General features: G+C 44.8%; 1 long non-coding RNA gene across 6 annotated transcripts in view; it reads left to right on the top strand.

Moving 5' to 3' along the window:
• LOC129703503 (uncharacterized) overlaps window positions 1-15,811 on the top strand; it is a 69,519-nt gene that overhangs the window by 39,361 nt on the left and 14,347 nt on the right. For all 6 annotated transcript variants that reach the window (XR_008724567.1, XR_008724569.1, XR_008724572.1 and 3 more), the window contains 2 exons: window positions 3,747-3,839; window positions 14,668-14,791. This is a non-coding gene — a long non-coding RNA (uncharacterized LOC129703503). The remainder of the gene's footprint in view (window positions 1-3,746; window positions 3,840-14,667; window positions 14,792-15,811) is intronic.

Genomic DNA, 15,811 nt, shown 5'->3' with positions numbered 1-15,811 from the left:
AACTCAGCGGGTCAGGCAGCATCACTGGAGAGAAGGAATGGGTCATCCTTATATTCCATGTGAATAGCATAAAACCCATGCTACATTGAAATTTCAAATTTTGGGCAATTCAAAGTCCTGCCGTTTTCCCCCACACGTGCACCTGTCCTCTAGTTTTCTTCCCCCTCCACCACCAGGTTCCATCTGCCCTTCATCCTACCTCCTGTGTTGAGTTTGTGCCATAAACTAGCCTTCTGTAAAATCTAGCACAGGTTATTACAAGCATCGTTCTCTGTCAATTCCTTTGTGTAAAAGTCTGGATTTTCCATGGCATCATTGACACTAATGCCTGTTCCTCGTCGAGGAATTATGCTTTTGGCATTAAACTCCATGGCTTGGATGGTAATCGTATGGTTAAATGCGGGCATCATGAATTGGTTCCCACTCCAGACATCTTGACCAATGGTATTTATCTTCAATAAATGCACAAAACGTTGGAAACACCCAAGTAGCAACTGCTGCAGGTGGAAATAAACAGTTCTGGATTCTCCATCATTAGAGAGAAAGGAAGTTTGTTTTCAGTAGCATGGAAATGGTGAAAAGGGTGAGATCAAATAAGTTAATGTAGCAGTTAGAATTGGATTTTCGTTCTGTTACTATTTTTTGACTACTCTGTTATGTATAGATTTGGACTGTTGCTATCTATGCTGGTTTCTGAGGTTTGTTGTTGTAGCACTAAAGAAATCTTGGTTTGTGTTCCCCTTTTGATCCATTACTTGGCTGTCTAGAATGTTGGCTGTATTCTGTAACATATGAGGTATTTTCCTCTCCTGTCCCCTTGAGTGAAAGTAAACAGGACCACTTGCAGAAGTAGCAGTATCTCTGTGGTCCTTGAATCATACCCATCCCACAAATGGGATCTGGAACATTTGGAATAAGTATCTGTATCTTTACTTGCTCAAACTCGCACTGTCCCTGAAGGAACTGTCCTCCTTATGGACGTCGATAGCCATTTGGATGTTTCTCCAGTGGCTGTCCACAAAGTAGACTTTGCATAGTGTTTAAATGTGAAGCATTGCTTTCTGCCTATGCAAAAATCTTAGATGAAGGATCCAGATAAGAAATAGATGTCGGTAACGTTTGTGTAGCTGCAGCTGCTTCAGTGCAGTATGACAGGAGAAAGGGGACTGCCTCATTTCTCAGTTATTTTCCAGCCTCCACAGTGGTTCGAACGGACTTTATTGACACATGTACTGAGGTACAGTGAAATTCATTTTGTATACAGTTCAGTACAAGTATCACTATACCCAAGCACTAAGAGTTGGAGTTTAAGAAAGGAACTGCAGATGCTGGGAAATCGAAGGTACACAAAAAAGCTGGAGAAACTCAGCGGGTGCAGCAGCATCTATGGAGCGAAGGAAATAGGCAACGTTTCGGGCCGAAACCCTTCTTCAGACTAATCTTCTACATTATCTTGTTCTCCCTTTCCCAGTTTTGAAGGGTTGACCTGAAATTTTCACTCTCTCTTTCTGCAGATGCTATTTGACTGGTTGATTATTTTCAACTTTTGTTTTCATTTCATAATTCATGCACCTGAAATTTTAAGAATTTCTGTTCCAAAACTTCAAGATTGCTGTTGGATCCACTTTCAATAAAAGTTTCACGTGAAAATGATCATTTCCATAATTACAATTCATACACAAGACATCTAAACATTAAAATTTAAAGTCAATTTCACAGGTAACATGGAAATACAAATATCTCTAACAAAGCAAGGACCTTCTCCAAAACAGTGTCATTTCACAATGAAATCGAAGTTCAAAACCTGCAGAGACAAACTGGTGAAAGTCTCCTCTCTTTAGCCACTGCAGATGTCTCTGATTAAATGAGTTAGGATCACAGGAGGGGAAGGAATGGACTATAATGACCTTTGGCTCAAAGGGGAACATTCTGCTTAGTTTGGGCCTACATCACACAGCTATGCTGCCATCAGGAAGCTTTAAATGAAACTGGGATCCTTTGAAATTCACAGGAAATACTAAACTGAACCCAATATGCCAGCAATAGACCACAGACAGAATACACACGCCCCAGCTTTTGGAAAAGAGAAAATGTTTGGCCATATTTTACATTATCTTATTGCAAAGCATTTCTATTCAGATTGCAGTTATATAAACAGATAGAATGTGACTGCAGGTTTTGGAATTATTTGCCCTCCTGCACTTAAATACACTTGCCAATGACCAACTGTTGTAAATGATTGCATAGACTCCGATGTTAAAGAGGCTGGATAGCTGGACTTAAACCTCAGTGGCTAGTTTTCATTTTAAACAGAATGATTTCCCCTAATTCTGATGCCTGATTGTGCACCAACTTGGGCAAAGAATGCTCAGAACATCAAGTATTCTGGTTGAGCTGTGACTCGTACAGTAGAATGTAGGTCTTGTTCACGGTTATCTGTGCCTTGGCTGGCTGCTGCATTGACTTCACTTCCTCTCTACCTCGCAGCAGAACAAATGCTCTAAGTATGGCAAATGAGTACAAAGGTTAGAATGCAAACCTTTAGCCACTTACTATAGTTATCCTATTAGACTCGAATTGTCGGATGATATTTTGTCAATACTAATAGCTGAAGTCTTTCATGTCAACTAGTGTTTAAATCTGGACATCTCCACTCTTGAGGTGTTTCAGACCTTGTTTGATCCATTTAAAACTCAGTGCCTGGGCAGAAATGATGGATTTATGTGTGATCGAGTGTTGCAGCTGTTGCTTCTGGACTACTGGTGTTTCTGTACTTTCTCACAGCTGTTGACTCCAGGGCTTTGATTCCATGGGGATGTGTCTGTGGATGCTCTGGCCCACAGGCCTGTGCTGCCTGTGGGCCAGAGCATGTGCCTGTGGGCACAGCGCTGCCCTGCTGTGCCACACACAAGCAGGGCAGCGCAGTGGCACAGTAGTAGAGTTGCTGCCTTGCAGCGCCTGAGACCCGGTTTCTATCCTGACTACAGGTGCTGTCTGCAGGGAGTTTGTATTGTTCTCTCTATGACCATGTGAGTTTTCCCATAGTGCTCGGGTTTCCTCCCACGACCCAAAGACATACAGGTTTGTAGGTTAAATGGCTTCAGTTAAAATTATAAATTGTCCCTAACGTGTTAAATAGTGTTAGTGTATGGGGTGATCGCTGATCGCTGATCGGCGTGGAATCGGTGGGCCGAAGGGCCTGTTTCCACACAGTATCTCTAAACTAAACTAAACATTGTCGCTGGTTGTTCAGTGGGCAGGACCGAGGTGACTGATCCTCATCTAGTCCTGGCTAATTTGCAGGGATATTTGGTTCTGCCAGACACCACCTTGCATGAAAGGCATATACGTTTTTATATCTGTGTCTTTTGCAGAACTGGGATGCCCCAAAAAGCTTTTAAGTGAACAGCTTTATTTTGAATTGTGGTCGCTGATTGTAATGTGGCATCCGACTTGTTTCTCGGACCGAGGTGTGTTGTCTTGCTGATTGAGAAATGGACAATGGCTGGAGCTGTGACCTGGTGAGAGAGCAGGCGCAACCCTGATTATCTTCACAACAGTCCTTTAGCACTAGGACAAATATGGCGCAGGTTCAGTGTTTAACTCCCTGAGACACGGCCTACAATTTCTTACCGATTCTCATTGTTGAGGCCTGTTTGCTGCTACTGTTATTGTAAGTGACGACACCAGAATGAAAAGTTACAAGTGAATGTTGTCGGAGCATTACACTGGTTTTCTTATTTCAGATGCCTCCAAGAATTTGTGATCTCTTCACAAGCCGAACATCGCTCAAGGAGGAGAAGTCCAGTGAATGACATGTCTGAAGTAGATTGGAGGTGGTGAGTGTCATTTTGCTTTTGTCTCCCTGGTGGGCAACACCGTGGACCAGCTCCTGCTCTGAAGTTTGGCAATGTCCTCTTGCACCTCAGACGCTGTATTTCGTTCAAACCAACATTCCCACTGCACTGATGGTCTCCATGTGCCCTCAGCACCCCATTGAAGAACAAGATGCATGTTTGGTTGTAGTTGAGGGGAGCGGAGGAAGCAAGGATCATGAAAGGTGTTCACCGAAGATAGACACAAATAGCTGGTGTAACTCAGCGGGACATGCAGTCTGGAGAACTGTCTCGACCCAAAACCTCACCCATTCCTTCTCGCCAGAGATGCTGCCTGTCCCGCTGAGTTACTCCAGTCTTTTGTGTCTATCTTCAGTTTAAACCACCATCTGCACTTTCTTCCTACTCATGAAAGGTGTTAACAAGGAGTGCTTTTTGGATATTTCACAAGCAACCTAAACCCTTCCTTTCAGTTGCTGTTTTGAGTCCCAAAGACTTTCCAGAAATCAGTTATGAATGTCGCTGTAGCTGATGGAGGAAGCTGTCCCAAATTTCTCATTTGGGCATTTGGCTTTTGGTAAATTTAGAGTGCTTGGGGGATTTGAAAATAAATAATCTTAGTCCTTTTGACCTTATTATACATCTCGGTCAGGACACTGAGAGGTATTCAGTGTTGGTGATTTTGTATTAATAGGAAAATGAATTTTGGTTTTATTCTGCACTCAATCAATCAACCTTTATTGTCTTCTTGCAAGCAACAGTTGTACAGTGCAAAATGAAAAGACGTTTCCCAGGGAATAGCGGAGCATCGCACATGAAATTTAAAACGTTTCACACATAATAACACTAAAAACAATCCAGTCCCTGATGGAACAGTATAAATAAATAGTTAAAAGCAGGTAAAATACAATAAACCAATCATAAAAATGTCCGGGGCAGCTGATTTGAGTGGCCAGTGCCAGTTATTAAAGTGGCCAGTGCCAGTTATTAAAGTGTCCGTGCCAGCCGCAGAATCAAGTGACTGTGAGTACAGAGTGACTGTTTAGCAGCCTCACAGCCTGTGGTAGGAAGCTGATTAGCAGTCTTGTAGTCCGGGCTTTGATGCTTCGATATTTCTTGCCTGATGGCAGGAGATCCAGGTGTATGTGGAGGGGGTGCAGTTTGTCCTTAGCAATTCTACCAATGAAGCATCGCTATGCACTGCTGCATGTTCTGTAAGGACACTAAGTTTGGGCAAAGCTCCAGTTTGCCCATTTAGATGTGCAACCCTAGTTGTGACTGGAGTACAAGCCATTCTCACTGGGAGCTGAGTTTGATCTTTTCTTCAAATTTGTGTCTAATTATATTGTCCTCATTGTTTGTAAGATGACCAAAGGGGTTCTGATTGAGATTGCTTTTGCCACGTGTTTAGCTTGAGGTTGCATTGTGTCTCATTTGTTTATTGCTCGTGTTCATCCCTGTAGTAGCTGCCTGTAGAAATCTGGAATATGCTTGGGTTTACTTTGGGACCTTTGCTATTTCTCTATAAATCTTGGCTCCTCTTTTTGTAATTTGTATTTTTCTGTAATTTGAGCACCCCACTCTCTTCCTTTATTTCACATATCTCGTACGCTGGAGGGAGACCATTCAGCCCATTGCGTACATGCTTGCAGCCAGCGCATTCCCATCTGCACTGTGTCCTAATCTGTTCGCTCCCTTGTAAGCATTAACTTTTCTCTGACTCAATGCCACTGGGGGCAATTTACAGCATCCATAAACCTACCAACCCATATGTTAACTTGAGTTTTCTGATGCATGCACACATGTGATGAGGTATAGGTACAATAAAAATCTAGCGTGCAGCAGTGTCACAGACACACAGACTGTGACATGTCTACAAAAACATAAATCATATGTAAATTACACATAGAAACTGCAAGATAGTAAAAGGATATTAAAAAATTGCACAAAAAAACAGGATAGTGCAAAACATAATTAGAAGAAACAAGTCCATGGTGGTGCAGGAGGTGGTTTGTAGAGTTCTGCGTGGAGATAGGATTCAGGTGGTGTGAGCTGGTTCAAGAACCTGCAAGTTGTCACAAAGTAGCTATTCTTGAACCTGACGATGTCTGATTTTAGGCTTCTATTACTCCTGCTCAATGGTAGCAGCAAGAAGAGGACACCGCCTGGATAGGAGGAATAGATGGTAGATGCTGCCTTTCTGAGGCAGCGTCTCACATAGGTGCTTTCGATGGTGGGGAGGGATGGATGTGGAAAGAATCCAAATCACCGGCTGATGAGGGAGAGAATGTGAAAATTCCACATGCAGCATCTGAGGTTGGGTTTGAATCTGGATCACTGGGACTAACTGCTGCTTAATTACTTGGCCTTCAATCCCATTATTGTTTTCATTAACAGCATGTTTTAAAGTCGAGTAAATCCACTCCACTTGCTTCCAGCAGCAAAATCTGCAATCCGTGTTATTGTCCAGCTCCCAGTTGGCAGCTTTAGAGCTTAAGGACACTTATAAGGAGTGCTGAGTTACACAAGACAGGTCTGAGTGGTGTTTGTTGTATAAATATTTCTGTTATAGAGCAATTCAAGGCTGCCTGTTGGCAGAGTGCCAGCAGCCAATGAGTTGAGCTGTTTACAGGTGTCTGCAAGGAAGAGGGAAGAACCTGATGTGTGACCTGTTACTAGTGTTACTTAGACTTAGATTTAGATCCTTTATTTGTCATTCAGACCTTTCGGACTGAACGAAATGTCGTTGCCTGCAGCCATACATGTAATAATAAACAACAAAACACACAATAAACACAAATTTCATCCACCACAGTGAGTTCACCAGGCACCTCCTCACTGATGGAGGCAAAATCGTAGGGTTACTGTCTCTTCCCTCCTCTTCTCCCTCTGCGCTGAGGCGATACCCCACCGGGCGATGGTAATCAGTCCCGCGGCTCACCGAGCTCCGTGAACGGGCTGGTTCAAGCTTCGCAGCCCGGGGTGGTCGAAGCTGCCGCCCTCCAGTCCAGCAGACACAGCTGTTGCCGCGGGAGCTCCGGAATACAGGCACTAGCCTGTGACCAGCGAGCTCCCGACGATGTCGTCCACTGGCCCACGGCTGAGCCCCGGATTCAGGTCGCCACCGCGAGAACGTCGCCGCAGCCACCAGAGCACTGTCTCAGCCCCGCGCCGGGCCGCCCTCATGGGAGCGCCGTCCCAGCGCCGAGTCGTGCCGCTGTCAGCGAAGCGTCTCAACCAACACCGTCCTAACCCCGAGTCGTGCCGCTGCCACCGAAGCGTCTCAGCCAGCACCGTCCCAGCCCCGCACTGGGCCGCCCTCACCGGAGCGCCTGAACGCCGCCACAGCTCGAAGACAGCCGGCCTCGCGTTGGTGAGTCCTGGCTGGCTCTGCCTCCGGAGCCTCGACGTCGGTCGCAGGTTGGAGGCCGCCAGCTCCACCATTAGGCCTCAGCGCAGACGGAGGCAGAGAAGGGGGATACGACAAGAAAAAGTCGCATTCCCCCGAAGGGAGAGACAGAAAGCTCTGATTCAGCCCCCCACACACACACACACACACACACACACACACACACACACACACACACACACACACACACACACACACACACACACACACACACACACACACACACACACACACACATAACACAGCCTAATAACTAAAAATGTAACTAAACAAGACAAAAAAAAAACGACAAAAAGTAAAAACAGACGGGCTGCAGGTGAGCCACAGTCGTTCAACAGCGCCGCCACTTCCAAAGTTTACTATTTATTGGCACTTGAATATAGATGACGAGGTGGAGTTGTGGGTACATAACCTGGTGCGTTGTTATGGGTTTTGTTACATTTGTCCAAGATGGGGAATTATGGTACTAGTCGATGATGTTCCACAATGTAGCTTTGAGTCAAACAACACAGTCACAGGTCTTTCAGTCCACCAAGTCCATGCTGCATATTAAGTGTGTAGGAAGAAAGGTCTCGACCTGAAACGTCACCCATTCCTTCTATTCAGAGATGCTGCCTGCCCTGAGTTACTCCAGCATTTTGTTTCTATCTTCTGTATATTAAGCACCCATGTACACTAATTCTGCATGAATCCCATTTTATTCTCTCCCCTTTCCCATCGACTCCTCGCAGTCTCAATCATTCACCCACACTAGGCAAATTGTAGCAGTCATTTAACTTACGACTGCACACGTTTGGGACATAGGAGGAAACAGGAGCACTGGAGAAAGCCTGCATGGCCGCAGTAAGAACATGCAAACTCCACAGAGGTAGCAATGGAGGTCAGGATTGAACCCAGGCTGCTGAAGCTGAGGCAGCAACCAGTTGCACACGGTGCCCCGAGGGTGTGTTTAACAGCATAAAGACTAATTGGCACCTGCGAATTAGTAGTTAGGCATTTTACATGCAGTGAAAAAAGACAACGCAGAGAAGTTTCCGGGTGTGATTGTTGCAAATGTGGTTGTCTGGAACTTGTTACGACCTGCAGTGCTTGGTTGGGGTGGGTGAGGGAGTTGGTGGGGAAGCTCATTACACTGATGTTAGAGGAGGTAAGATTGCTATAGATGAAACGTCATCTATTGTCAAGTTGACAAGCTTAGCTATGTGGTGCTGCATGCACTTGATATGAGTACCAAAAATAAAGATGTTTTAAAGTGGAGGAAGATGACAAAAGGGAACCGATGGGGTTGACTGAGTGGAATTGAGCTTTGTGAACCTTCCACATCCCCTGACAATCTGTCTTCCAGCCTTCTGGCGCCAGCAGTTGAAGGTTGTCCGGTGAGGAGAATTCTGGCGACCTCTGTAACTGTTGCTGGGGTAACCCAAGTCGCGCTTATTATCTGCTCGTGGAAGCCGGCTATCCCATACCAGTCATAGTGTGAATCACTTCATGATCCTGTCTGGTCAGGGCGATCTAGGGATTCCTATCGTTTTTTACTTTGCTCTGGTGACAATATGGGTTTGAATACATTGCTTCGCGTAGCAAGCCAGGTATGTGTTACAGTGCTCGTCGGACAAGATGTAGAGGCATTTCTCATAAACACTACCCCACCCCCAATTGCATGACCATGAATAAAAGGTTCAGATACTGGGCGGCGGAACAACTTCAAAGTGCGAATGACACAAGAAAGGATTTGATGAAAATTGCTCGGGATACTGTGGAGAAGCACCCTGCTCTGCACATCAGCATCCATCACCCTTTATGATTTACTCCATTGATAGAATCAAAGCAAGGAAACACTGCTGAACCCAGTGAAGGAGACTGGTTTTATTATCTCTGAAAAGCAGAACCTCTGACATTGTAGTGATCCCTTAAAATGCTTGCCTGGGATTTTGTGCTCTGGCCTCTGGAGTGTGACAGTTGAGCTCAAGACCTTCGGACCGAATGCTGATGTTTCCAGCTACAATTAACCATCCATAGCATTACCATCCTTCCCTTGGGATGGTGATGTGGACACATAGGATTCCTCCTGAAGTGTGTGGAAATATTACCCTCTGCTCCATATGTTGGGTCACTTGCTGCTTGCAGTAGCGATGAACTACAATGATGAACGTTCTTGATTTTTTTTTAATTTGAAAAATAACTTTTATTCAGCAAAATGTATAGGAACGCAAAATAATGGCACCTTGTCTTTCTTTACCTTAAGTGTGTTATTACACCAACAAATTGTCAGTGCCATTCATGTTTAACCAGTGAAGTATTTGAGAGGCAGTTACACAGGGTCCAGCCCCTCGGTGTCCAGTGATGTTGGGATCATAGACTGTGGTCGTTCCCCACTCTATCTTTGCAGCAGAGTTTCAGTACATCCCTCCGCACATACTCCTGCAGCATGGAATGGGACATTGGTCGTTTATTTAGCTGTTCCCTTCCATTCCCTTTGCCGCTCTTCCCATCTTGCTCTCATATCTGCGGAACAGGGAAGAGAGCGATTTAATGGTATCTAAACGCAGCGCTGCGGTTTCCAGTATAAACCGGTAAGGAGGGGGTACGGCTGCTGAGAGCTATTGAGCTGGTTTAATCGGAGACTGACTGACCTTGTGGTCAGCATCTGTTTATCTCCTCTATCCGCGTTTCTAGCTTGGTACACTTGGTTCTTTCTGTTCAGGGCCATGCTCAGGGCTGTTTTGCAGATAGTGCCTTTTTCTCCTGCTTTCCTTGCCTCAAACCATCTCTACCCACACCCCCCTCCAGCCCCCACCTGTTTGCCCAGCCGAAGAGAAGTTCTGTGACGTGTGTGCATTTGTTAACTTTCTTCATTGGGGATAAGCAAACACTCTGCTTATCCCCTTTTCTAAAATCTTGGCACATAAACTTTTTGGCTCTTGTGTCCGACCAGTAACATTTTGGAGGCCCAACCAAGATATCTGGGACAGCTCCCTCGCTGTGTGCAGTTTATCCCTTCTGGGACCCAGGAACCTTCCTTCGGCCACGTTGCAGGAGCAATGTGCAATAATAAAGGTGAAGAAAATGTATTGAGAAGGCGGCTGTACGAGATGGCATCGTTCAGAAGATCCTTTGTAGTATCATTATTCCAATGGGGACGTCAAGTTTCTCTTGTTAGAATGGTGTGTACAGAAGTTGAAGAGCTAGTAAAATGCCGAGAGTTCTGGTGCCCTGGATTTAAGGGCTCCAGTTCTTCTCTCCTGCACTTCGCCCATTAATTTGGCCGAATGGGAATTCTGTCGGAATGGGGAGGGTTGATGCTCATCCGATTTTGGAGTGTGCAATATCTGTGATCCGGGAGAAAGTTTATTTTTCTGTGAAGTGTCGTCGAAGTGATGTGAGCACTTCAAAGTTTCACCCATCAAATTTTTAAAATGTATTTCTCGTCTTCATAATTACTGTCAGCAGGCATGGCAGTTAGTCTGTGCGCAGTAAAATCACACAATCACCTGTGAGAACTTTGGTAAGAGGAACAGGCTTCAAAGCTCCACGAGCTTGGTCCAGTAGTCAGTGAGGCCAGTCTGTCCCTTGCCTTCGCTTGCTGAGCTGATCCACGTCCCTGGGGTAGTGTGCAAAAGTCCACAAACCTTGATCTTGAAAAAGTGGATGTCCATTGTCTTCTGAAGGAGAAAATTGCAAAGTTTGCCATTTTTCTCCATCTTGGTCCAAAATGGCCAGTGAATACTTCTTTTGATGTCCTCAGAAGGGCCTTTGGTGCAGGGTGTAGAATCTGGCATCAATGCCCCGTTTATCTTCTACATAAATCCATAATTCTATTTTTGGACGGTCCATTATGAAGAAATTATCTCTTGGCCTACACCCTCTTCCTCCAATTTGGAACCCTGCACAGCATTGATGTGATCCCCCTCATTTTTCCATACTCCAGTCAATTTTCCATTCTACTTGGCCACAAATGGGAAAATTCCCTCACCTCAGGAACCCAAAGTAATTCTGCATTCACTGTCTCCAGGGCAATAAAGCCTTCATTTGGAAAACAAATGTCTACACCAAATCCTTGTACATTTGAAGTGTGACAAATCTTTTGCACCCAGTTATACCATTTCCCATCACTATTTCCTGCTATACCTCAAAATCAATATTTGGCCTTCCCCTGGAAACACATACCACAGTGTACCTTTATGTTGGAAAATGCTGGAGTAACAGCAGGACAGGCAGCATCTCTGGAGAGAAGGAATGGGTGACGTTTCGGGTCGAACCTTGTTCAGACATAAAGGTGCACCTTGAAGTTACCTAGTTTCTCACTTGTTATGAATCTTTCATTAGATTTTACTCCGTGTTTTCCCGCATCCATATTGCATTGGCCGTCTTTCCTACTCGCTTAACTGATGTGGCACCCTGTGTTTTTCTGCGAATCCCACATCCCCAAGTTCACTGATGATTCCAAGTTGCTTGAGCGAAAAACAAAGTACTGGAAGAAAGATCCTGACCCGAAACATCTTCTGACCATTTCCCTCCACAGATGCTGCCTGACTGTTTAAGAATAAGGGTCTGTGATTAACACCACAGTCATTACCCTGACACCCTTGTTTAAGAATAAGGGGTAAGCCATTTAGAAAGGAGATGAGGAAACACTTTCACACAGAGTTGTGAGTCTGGAATTCTCTGCCTCGAAGGGCGGTGGAGGCCGGTTCTCTGGATACTTTCAAGAAAGAGCTAGATAGGGCTATTGAAGATAGCGGAGTCAGGGGATATGGGGCGAAGGCTTGAACGGGGTACTGATTGTGGATGATCAGCCATGATCACATTGAATGGCAGTGCTGGCATGATCACATTGTCCTGCACCTATTGTCTATCGACTGGTTTTGTTTTTTGCTCAAGATTCTAGCATCTGCAGTCTCCTTTGTCATCATTCATAGTTGCTTCATAGAAATTGGAAACGGTTGAGGTGTCGCAAACTTTTTTTTTTTTTTAACATGCGTACTACTCCCTGAACATAATATTTACTGTTTCACATTTGGTCCCTTTTAACTACAGATAATTGCTAATATTGCCACAACCTATTTAAAATAAGAACTGGAACCCTTTATTTTGTGGTATTTCTGAAATGCCATTTCAAAATTGAGATAAATCCGATTCATTTCCAATCTCTCCTTAGCTCCACCCACTTTACGCTGTTCGTTATCTCCTTAAATAGCTATTAGATTTGTCAAACGTGATTTTGATTTTCTTCCTCTGCACACAACTATGACTTCTTAGGTTTGCAGTAAGGCTAGAGAATTAATTGCAGTTCATTCCTGAGATAGAGTGTGGTAATGCTTATTTTTGGGGAAGATTCATTTCCTTTCAGTTACGTGTCGATACAGAAGCTTGTATGTCAGGTGCCTGGTGAGGAGATTTGGGTTTGATTTGCAATTCCTGGCCACAAGTCTCATCGCTGGTGCAAAAAGCTCATTGTCTGAGCACAGTGGCCATTGTGTTGCCAGGGTAATGACTGTGGTGTTGATCACGGGCCCTGAAGCCTGCTGTTACATTCCGTCCATCAGCCTCGGGTCCTCGCAGTCTTGCTCCCCGTTTATGACTAGTGGATTAGAATTTTGCAATGATTAAAATTAACTTGCAATGAATATTAACACTCAGTTTTGGTTGAATGGCTCACCACATTAGTTAGTCTGTCTTGATAGTGTTTGTTGTGAGATAGCCTCATCGTACTGACCATACTTCTACAGAATCTCCTTGTAATTAGTCAGAAAGAGGTGAAAGATCCAGCGCCAGAGGCCTGGGTTCGATTCCGATTACGGGTGCTGTCTGTATTGAGCATGTACATTCTCCCTGTGACCTCGTGGGTTTTTTCCAGATACTCCAGTTTCCTCCCTCACTCCAAGGACCGACAGGTTTGTAGGTTAATTGGCTTCGGTAAGTTGTCAAATTATCCCTAATGTTATTGGATACTGTTACTGTGCAGGGTGATTGCTGGGTCAGCATGGAATCGGGCCGATCAGCCTGATTTTGCACTGTATCTTTGAAGTCTAAACTCTCTAAGGTAAATCCTGTAAAACTCTTGTTTTGAAAGAAAGCTCGAGCAATACAGCTCCCCCTTGGTACCTCCTTGTGGTTGGACGCCATGGCCAAGAACATTTGTGCTACATCAAGCTGGTTGTGGCGGAAGGAAGGGTGAGGTTGGGCCATGGCCACTTCATTCTCCTCGTTCCCCCAATCTATTGCGCCAGTCTTTTCAGATGGTTTAGATCACTAAAACATTTAAAGTTAGGTGAAATTTAAATTGTGATATTTCGGGTGCTTGGTCTTGCTGTGGTGGACATTGTGAACCTTTTAATACTGATCCTATCCTCTTCACATTCTTGTGGACTACCCCGCACCCCCACATTCTCCTCCTCACCTGCACAAAGGCCAACTTTCCGTGGACAATTAAGCCACCAATTGGATGGCTTTGGATATGGGAGGGACCCACGTGGTCACAGGGAGAGCTGGTAAACTCCATACACTCAGTACTCAAAGTCAGGATTACTCTCAGATCATCCAAACCTCCAGGCTGTAATGAATTGTAATGAACCAATTGTAATGAAACCACTACTGCCTTCGAGAAGTATTAGGTAAAGTAGTACACAGCTCACAGTCCAGGAGGCTGATGGCTGAAGCACGTGGATCTTGTGTCTTGCTGTTTTGTAAGTTGGATGCTTCTGGCTTTGAGGTGTGCTAATGGGACTGCTGAGTACATCTGGTGTATTGTCTGGACTTAATGTGCATTTTGCTGAGACTGAATCTGAAAGTGCACTAAATAGTTGCTGGTGTGCAGCTCCTGTCTGCGAGAGTCAGGCCCACTTTGTTCATCGGTGACTGAACCTTCTGCTGTTCTCAGCAGTTATTGCACCCCTTTGTCACACAGGCACCAGAGGGCTGATATTTGGGCATTGCAGAGTAAAGAGTTCAATAGGGCTGCAGTGTGGTCGTATCATGCACTTGCCGTTGAAGTGTGCTAAGATAGGGGGGGGGGGGGGGGGGGGGGCGGTGTTGGAGCCGAGGGCCTTAATGGCTTGATCTTGAGGACCCCTTCTGTAGCTCTGTGACTCACGCTGACACGGCAATGCCTTCCTGGAGTGATTGGGCTGCGAGTTCCCGCTGTCTATTTTGTGACGTGCACAATGCATTAAGAAGCTTGCAGTATGCGAAGTGAGCCGTAGTGTGGAGTGGAGTCCTCTTTTGGTAAACAAAAGCCTGCTTTCCCAGTGGAGCATGGCCAGGGAATTATTTAATGGAAATTGCGTACACATTCCTTGCAGATATTTGTGTTCCCTGATGACTGACTTCACCAGTGTTGGACCCATGGGGAAATTAACTATAAATATTGAATTGCAGCAGTCCCTCTATTCATGTTTAATATTTTGCATATTTTGTTCACAGTGCATGAAACAGGAGCTTTTGGTCACCAGATCCAATATCGTGCAAAGAAACATCTTTGAATGGAGATTTGTTTAAACCACCAAAGCTGTGAATGACACGGGTAACATTTAACTTCCTGTCAAAGGTAGGTATAGATGAGTAACTACCTTCATCATCACTATTTCCTGCTGGATATTTTCCCCATCCCACATTTCCTATAGTAGCCCATAACAGCGACATTTAAGGGCACACAAAAATGCTGGAGAAACTCAGCGGGTGCAGCAGCATCTATGGAGCGAAGGAAATAGGCAACGTTTCGGGCCGAAACCCTTCTTCAGATTTTCCAGCATCTGCAGTTCCTTCTTAAACACTTTAGACATTTAAGGGCCCTCTGTCCATCCCTGTTTTGTCTCCATGCACTGGTTGGCATCCAAAATCACAGCAGTTGACTGGATGTCTCTGAGATAATACCCATATCCATCTGTCTCCAAATTGTCAGAGGGCTCATCCAAAATTATATCACCAGAAGGACACAATGTGCTGGAGCAAACTCAGCAGATCAGGCAGCATCTCTGGAGAACATGGATAGGCGGCGTTTCGGATTGAGACCTTTCTTTTTGCAGTAGAGCAATAAAATGGAGGCATTCTTTGTTTCTACATTATGTGAACAAAAATGTCCTCCAATTAATAAGATTTTTGCCAACAAATGCTTCCTTCTCTGGACAACATCGAATACTGAATCTGACTGTTTGCAATTTAGAAGAAAATGCTGAAAACACTCGGATCAGACTGCTTCTGTTGAATGAGAAACGGTCTACGTTAAAGGTTTGTGACCCGACATCAGCACCATTCTGGCAAAGGGTCTCTAATCCAAAATGTTGACTATTTCTCTTTCCACATATCCTGTTTGACCTACTGAGTATATTCAGCGTTTTCTGTTCTATTTCCCAGATGCACAGCATCAAATTAAAAAAAAGTCTGATCATTTACAACCTGCGTACATTTGACCCCAAGATAAGATTCACATTTCAGCGCCTCTGTCTTTCCCACCTCTAGAGCTTAGCACTTGACTCTCTGCTCCCAAAACCCTCATCTGTTTGTTGGTCAGAATCTCATTTATTCCAATATGTTATTCCATACTAAACCTGGGGTCATCATGACCTGC

This window comes from Leucoraja erinacea, chromosome 14 (genome assembly GCF_028641065.1).
Source record: "Leucoraja erinacea ecotype New England chromosome 14, Leri_hhj_1, whole genome shotgun sequence".
In the NCBI taxonomy this organism is placed as follows: Eukaryota; Metazoa; Chordata; class Chondrichthyes; order Rajiformes; family Rajidae; genus Leucoraja; species Leucoraja erinaceus.
Note: the sequence above shows the minus strand (reverse complement) of the source record. Positions and strands in the feature narration are given on the sequence as shown.